Source organism: Lepidochelys kempii, chromosome 9, assembly GCF_965140265.1.
Source record: "Lepidochelys kempii isolate rLepKem1 chromosome 9, rLepKem1.hap2, whole genome shotgun sequence".
In the NCBI taxonomy this organism is placed as follows: domain Eukaryota; kingdom Metazoa; phylum Chordata; order Testudines; family Cheloniidae; genus Lepidochelys; species Lepidochelys kempii.
In genome coordinates, this window is record NC_133264.1 from 7580692 (window position 1) to 7588542 (window position 7851).

The following is a 7851-nucleotide window of genomic DNA, read 5'->3' on the forward strand; positions in this document are numbered from 1 at the left end:
AGCCTGACCTTAAAAACCTCTAAGGAAGGAGATTCTACCACCTCCCTAGGTAATGCATTCCAGTGTTTCACCACCCTCATAGTGAAAAAGTTTTTCCTAATATCCAATCTAAACCTCCCCCACTGTCTGTTGCAGATATACAGGCTGAACCCTCTTTATCTTGCTTTATTAAGGATTTAATGCATTAATTAGTCCACTTAATTATAGGAAGCTCTGTGTATCTCTCAAATCTCCTTCCCTCCCTGTTCTTAGAGCATAGGACATTCACCTTCTAGAGTGTGTTTTATTGTTATGATGTTGTGTTAAACCTCATGGAAACTGGTGGGCGTAACAGCTACCCCTCATTGGGATAAAAGTGTGAAACAGTTAATCTCCTTTATCGCTGAAACAACAGGAGCCTCCACCCAAAACACAGGCGCATGTCAGACACTTTTAGAGAACTTTTAGAGCTCAGTAGCAGGGTCTGCATGGTCAGTCAGCGTGTGGCAGGCTAGGCCACTGTAGACTTACACCCCAGTTTGCTGCAGGCTAACGCACCAGATAGACATGCCTTTGAGGGCCTGTGGAATTTGCCATTGAACTTGAGTCTTTCCTGGCACCAGCCCACCAGAAGAGGAAGAAGCACTAGTAAGGAGGATAGAAGCTTTTCACCACGATCGCCATCAGTACAGCTCTGTATCTAATACATATAGTGGGAAAGGGGATTCTGATCTGGTTCATGACAGAATTATACTGAAAGGGGTTAGTGGCTGCCATCAACCACAGATCCGGTTGAAGTTGATAGGTGTGCTGAGCGCCTTTCATTCAGGCTAAAGACAGGCGCAATTATATACCCCCTTCATGGTCATGGCTGAAGCAGTGGAGTCTTCCGCCAAAAGCACTGGCCACATGTGAGGCCTGGGCAGAGGCTTACCCATGTGAGCCGAAGGGTTTACCTGGGGACTGACTGCAAATGCTGGATTGGGGAATTCATTGGTTGGAGCTGTGTGTCTGCATGGGGTAGAGGCAGAAATCAACCAGAAAGCCAGCGAGAAGCAGTGACTGCTGCTTCCTGTGTCTAATATGATTGTTTGACTTTTACATTCTCCTCTACTCCTCATCTCTTTGTTTGTCTCTACCGGTTTTCTCTAGAGTTTACACTGTAGCTTTTTCAATACAGGTACACAGAGCCTAATACAAAGGAGCCCTGAATCATGATTCATGCAAGTAAATGCTACTGTAATAACCAACATCAGGTACTGGGGGGGAAATGAGGCCGAGCTGGAGCCACCCCTTGCCCCAGCACCCCTTGGACCCAGAACTGTGCAGAGGAGACACCCCTCATCTGGGGGCATCAAGACCCAGGTGTTGTATTCTCTCCCCGCCTCACCCCCTACCTGGGCTTGTTAGAAAGCTGCAAAGAGAAGCCAGCTGGAGACTCCATCTGAGAGGGTCAGAAACAGCCAAAGCAGGGACCAATGGTCCTCTGGAGAACTTTTTTCAGTTTTGCCTTGACTTGGTCCTGTGCTGATTGGTGGTTTGTTCCAACCCTCCCCCTTCCTCAGTCTCTTCACCTCAGGATCACTCCCTTTCCCTTCAGTGTCCCCTATCCCTTCCCTTTTGGGGATGCTCACTAAACTAAACACGTAAAAAAAGAAACCATCGTTCAACTAACATGACGTTGCTGCCATCAACTTTTTCGGTTCAGCTCAAACTGTTCAGCAAATTCGACACAAATTTGCAAATAGTTCTGGTTGATCTGAAATGACATTTTTCGGTGAATAAACTATTCATCCAAAAAGTTTCACCCTGTTCTAAGTGTAAAAGCTTTGGGGTGGGGGCCCGTCTTTTTGTTGGGTGTTTGTACAGGACCTACCAAAATGGGGTCCTGGTCCTCAGCCTTACAATAATAATCAAAGGTAAAAAACCAAATGTATTCATCTGTTGGCTGTTCCATACATTAAATTGGGGTGGTAGATAAGGTCTGCAGAAGAGGGAGCCCTGCTCCATCAGACTTTATGAAGCCCATCAAAATGGGACATTCTGCTTGCAGTTTCAGAAGTTTGTGGGGTGGTGGATAATGCCCAGGAATAGAGCTGGGCAGGGGAAGTTTTGTCCATATTGAGCACGCAGAGCCAACTTTTGAAAAGACCCAGGGGCAAGATTTTTCAACTGCCTGACAGCCGGAATCAGAGCCAGATTTTTAAAAGAGCACCCACCATGCCGAGCTCTTCGGAACCGCCAGCCAGTTGTTTAGGTGCCTAAATGGAAGCCATGCTCTTCTGAGCATCTGGTTCCAATGGTGGGTCCTGAGCACATCTGACAAGGTTATCAGCTAGAAAATGTTCAGTATTTACAGTTTAACATGGAGATAATAGCTGTTACCTGACTTTCCATCCTCGCACAGCACCTCACCTGCCATGACTCCGGTTCCCTTCGCCCCTTCCTGCCCTAGAGCCTCTATTTCAAGACCAGGTAGCACAGCTCCATGACACCCAGTCCCTAACCCACAGTCCACTTCCCCCATCACCATGTCCCCACCTGGACTCCTGCCCCTCTATATTTCTCTCATCCCTTATTCTCTGCTTTCAGCAATGGTACTGCCAGTACCAAGAGTTCCAAAAGGCAACGTTTCTCACCTCGTGCAATAACTAGTTCTGCATTATGTGCGTCCCTAGGGGTGCTTCACTCCAGGTGCTCATGCGCCTCTCAAGCCTTTGAGCAGAGACTTCTGGCTAGCAGTGCCCATTCAGCCCACACAGGCGCCCTATGCCTTCTCACGGCAGACACCGAGGCTACAGAGGGGTCTGTGGGCAAACTGCCCTCGGTTCCTTCTCTACTCAGTCATCCCTAGGGAACAACCGAAGCAGAGGGTAAGGAGGGCGGGTAGGTGAGCACCCATTGCGGGACACAACTCAAAGAACTACAGTTACTGCACAGGGTGAGTAACATTGCCGCCTTCTTCGAGTAGCAGCATCCTTTTGGGTGCTCCACTTCAGGTGGAGATAAGGCCTCTGATGCTGAGCTGGGAGGGAGGGGACGTGGCTCCATGACAGCTGCTCAGGGGGGCTCTGCCCCTCTCAAAGCACACCAGGGAGCCTGCAGCACAGCTGCCTCTATCAACAGAAGGGGGAAACACAGGCAGTTCAGGTGACATTCCTGAGCTGACCGTGCTCTCGAGAGAGATCACGAGAGCTCCTTCCATAACTAGCCTGAAACTGCAAAACTTGCAGCATCACCAGAAGCGTTGGCAACAATGGGCATGTGAAACTTCAGGGACACCTGGTTCTTGGGTAAGGAGGGAAGGGGAGGGTTTGAAATGTTGGCTTCAAATAAGCAGCTGTCTTCAAATTTATAGCTCTGAGAACTCAGCCTGAGATCTGAAAGTCACACTGTTTTTTCCTTCTCATCATCATCATCATCATCAAAAGATTTTCCAGGCCAACAGGATCCCTCAGTTTCACTTGTGCAACCTTAAAATCTAGAGATTATGCCTTCATTGACACCTCTGCAACTCCCATGGTCTTTAGTGCATTTGCATAGGTGTAACACCTGGGAACTTGGCAAAGAATTCTGTTTATGATGCACCAACAGACATAGAATCCATCTCTCTCTTGCTTTCTTTGGCTCTGCATGGCTAACAGAAACAAAAAATAATCTCATATGGGTCTGATACACACAGGCAGTAGGTATGCATTGATTCAAAGGGCCATCTGACCATTCACTTTAAACTAGCAAGATGATATTTTGTCATTAAAAATGTTCACTAGTACAAGTTTGCTGTAAAAATACAAATATGAGAAAACACAGCAGTAAAAACAGTGCTATGAAAACTCCTGAAGACCAAAGGAATGTAGAGAACATCAGAACATCATTCAGACCGCATGGGGTCTCATCACAAACACGCTCTCAGAAGCAGGAGCAGATCCATCTGCAGACACAGCTGATGTGCCGTCACTGGCGAAAATGTAGCTTAGGAAACAGAAGCTACTTCAGGGAAGAGCTGTGAAAGAAGTTACACTGTAAGACATGGCCACCAAGGCTTCATGACGTTAACCTCTGAGTGTGGTATTTATCTGCAAAGGAGGAGGCTTCTGTATTAGGCAGTAAAACATACAACAGACATAGAACATGGATTGTTAACGGCCGGGTCCAGAATTGTTTAATACTGTTTTTGAGCAAAGCCTGTAAAACCCTGTTCACAACATTACGAAATTGATTCAATTAATAATTCTTGGCACTTAATATTTTCCCTCCGTACATCCTCAAGTGATTCATAACAGTGAGTAAGACATCATTAAGCCCCAACAGCATTCTCAGCTGTTGTACTTGAAGGCACAAGTAGGCATCATCCCTGTGCCCTGTGAAGCTTACAATCTAAATGGATACAAGGCTCACATGTCAAACCCAGAGAACAGAGCTAGCTGATAGATTTTCCTCTCTCCACCACAGATATGGGTTATTACTCACATCATCCATCCAGAGGGATGACTTCTCTGCTGCTCAGAGAAGTTAAGTGACTTAAGATCACACAGGTTTCAGAGGGGTAGCTGTGTTAATCTGTATCAGCAAAAACAATGAGGAGCCCTTGTGACACCTTAGAGACTAACACATTTATTTGGGCATAAGCTTTCATGAGCTAAAACCCACTTCATCAGATGCATAGAGTGGAAAATACTGGAAGGAGGTATAAATACACAGCATATGAAAAGATGGGAGTTGCCTTACCAAGTTGGGGGTCAGTGCTAATGAGCCAATTCAATTAAGGTGGAAGTGGGCTATTCTCAACGGTTGACAAGAGTAAGGCAACTCCCATCTTTTCATATGCTGTGTATTTATACCTCCTTCCAGTATTTTCCACTCCATGCATCTGATGAAGTGGGTTTTAGCCCACGAAAGCTTATGCCCAAATAAATGTGTTAGTCTCTAAGGTGTCACAAGGGCTCCTCATTGTTTTTGCTGATACAGATTAACACGGCTACCCCTCTGAAACCTGTGTGATCTTAAGTCACTTAACTTCTTTGAGCAGCAGAGAAGTCATCCCTCTGGATGGATGATGTGAGTAATAACCCATATCTGTGTTAGTCTCTAAGGTGCCACAAGCACTCCTCGGTTTTTTTTAGATCACACAGTGTATTAATAAATGACACCATCAAAGAACATAATCACATCAGCCACACCATCAGGGGCTCGTTCACCTGCACATCTACCAATGTGATATATGCCATCATGTGCCAGCAATGCCCCTTTGCCATGTTCATGTCTGTCCCATTCACACTGTGTAAATGTTGCCATAGATGTTGGTTAACTGGAGAGTTGATAACCATAAGTCAGAAAAATTGAAAGCAACCGGCAGATCTATTAAAAGGCTTCTTTCGGATGTTTTCTATAACTCTGACTAAACCCATTTGCCTCTGACTGAATCGGATTAGAGTTTACAACATAATTTAGCTGCCTAACGTAACACACTTTGGGTATGGAATGCCAGTCCTACTCCATTTTATGCAACATGGACACTGAGCGTTAGAACATCACTCAACAGGAGGGAAAAGGCGACAAAAGGAGAACCAGAGAACTTCCTCTAAAATATTACATCAGCTCAAAGTTAAAGTGAATAAACAGACACTTGTTATTTTTTCTTTTTTTTTTTTGTATGTGTTTTTTCCTTTTTGTTTTAGTTTATTGCAAATTATTGTATGTGTTTGCTTCTCTCAGTGTCAATGTAGGAAGATAACTATTTTTTGCACTCTACATTTCTTTTCTTGCTACTTCCCTGTGACTTTTCTTATCTTCCTTCTCATTGCCTTTTCTCAGGTCAGACTTATATTTTCTCCTGAAACAGAGTCTGAAGTGAATTTCTTACTATTGTAATTATTTAAACTGTTTCGCAAGAGAATGGCACTTCAGGAAAACAGGAGTACAGTTTTTCCTACTCCATCTTAAAACCAATTGTCTGGGTTATTGCAAAACTTTGTTTTAGGGTGTACAGTTGGCCATGCTATGGAGATCAAAGTTCTCACAGCCTGGAAACATTTCACTGATATCAGTGTCAATATATCATAGTGCCTTCTGCAAGAAAAGTTCTGCCACGGATGCCTTATAGAAGGAGATACTCTCTGCTCTCTATATATTGTGGGTGAGTCCAAACGGCCAGTAGAACATAATGAGTGCTTTTTAGAAGAAGGCTGAGTCTTTTATCTATTTTATCTTATATCTATTACCTAGTGCCACTCGCAGTCTGGAAGAAATACCAGAGAAGCGACGAGCTGTTCAGCCTCTGGCAAAACAGGATATCTAAATGGTCACGGAACTGTTTTGGAAACAATAGGGCCTGATCTAAAATCCAGCGAAGGCAATGGAAAGACTCCCATTGATATCAATGGGTTTTGGTTCAGTGCTATTCACACACTGGATTTGTGATAATAAAGTCTGTACATTATAAATTCTTAGAGAGAGAACAGCAAAAGCAAAGAAGAAAAATAGCAATTGAAAGTGATTATTCTTTTTTCCCCAGTAGTGCAGTTCCCCACGTCGCGTGTGTTTGGGTAATAATTAGTCAGGTTCAAAACTGCAGTAGCGTCATTCATGTCAGAGGGGTGAAAAAAATTTCGCCACTGGCTTGAAATGAAGTAAATCAGATTTTCCCCAGATAGAGATAATGGGACTTAAAGCAAGACTGAAGGATGCAACCTGCTACATATCTGGCACTCTAATTTCTCTTAATCCACGGGGAAACTGAACACAACGAAACAAAAACCCACAGTTGAAAGTCATAATCACACCTGTAACTCAGGCTCTTGTTGGGCATTTAAATGAATTCCCTGGAGTTCATTCTGTACTTAATGAATTATTGGCACTAAAACGTTGGATCCAATAGCAGGTACACAATGTGCTCAGAGTGATTCGGTAACCTTGATTCTGCCAAAGAGATATGAGTCTGGAAACGGCAGCTGGCACACTGAAGCAACTGCTGAAATGAGATATAACGACATTTGCTTATTAACAGGCAGTTTACAAGAGCTTAGTTGGGCTGAATTCTACACAGTCAGATTCATTCCTCAGATACTGAAGAAACAATTATTATTTACTTTCAAAGGTGTCAAAAACAATACATAAAAAAGCGCTCACCCAGAAGCTATACAAGTTGGAAGGTTTGATCTTCCGCAGGGATCAATAGGGAAGGAAAGGCAGCCATTTTATAGCAAAGGTAACAAAAATTGAGTGAAAAGACTGTACTTGAGGTCCAGTTCTAAAGAAATGTACACATCCCAAACAAATAAATAATTCTAGGAAGCGCTGCATGCCTGAGAGTGGCCCAAAGTGGTCCATGCCAAGTCGGTTAGCAAATTTGATCATGCTAGCCAGCTGCCATGACCTGACTCTTCCTGGACACACATCTTATTTTGGGTTGCCAGTGCAGCCTTTTTATCCCAATCATCTCAGGGTGCTTGCCTGTGAATTGAGTGATCCTGGCTACTTCTCCTAATTTTATTTCGAGGGCCCTGCAGAGCTCTTAAAAACCTACCGACGGACTATACCGCCAACTTCTGCTCGGTTTAAATAAACGCCTAGTGTTTCGTCAGTCAGACTAAACATAACATAAACCTAACAAGTGTTCAGAAATCTTCCAACTTGTTACTCCAATAGGGACAGCCTGTTCTTATACGGCCCCAGCCCTGCTTACCCTCATGACCGCAGTCTAGCTCTCCGACCCCATCTAGGATCCTGCTCCCTCTCCCCACAGCAGCCAACAATCCCTCAAATTCAAACCCTCCAAATCTCTAACAGGCAGACTGGGTGGAACATCCATCCAGGAGTCCAAGCCTGTGTGTCTATGTACACTCAGCACCATGTTCTTTTTGGTCTTCATCC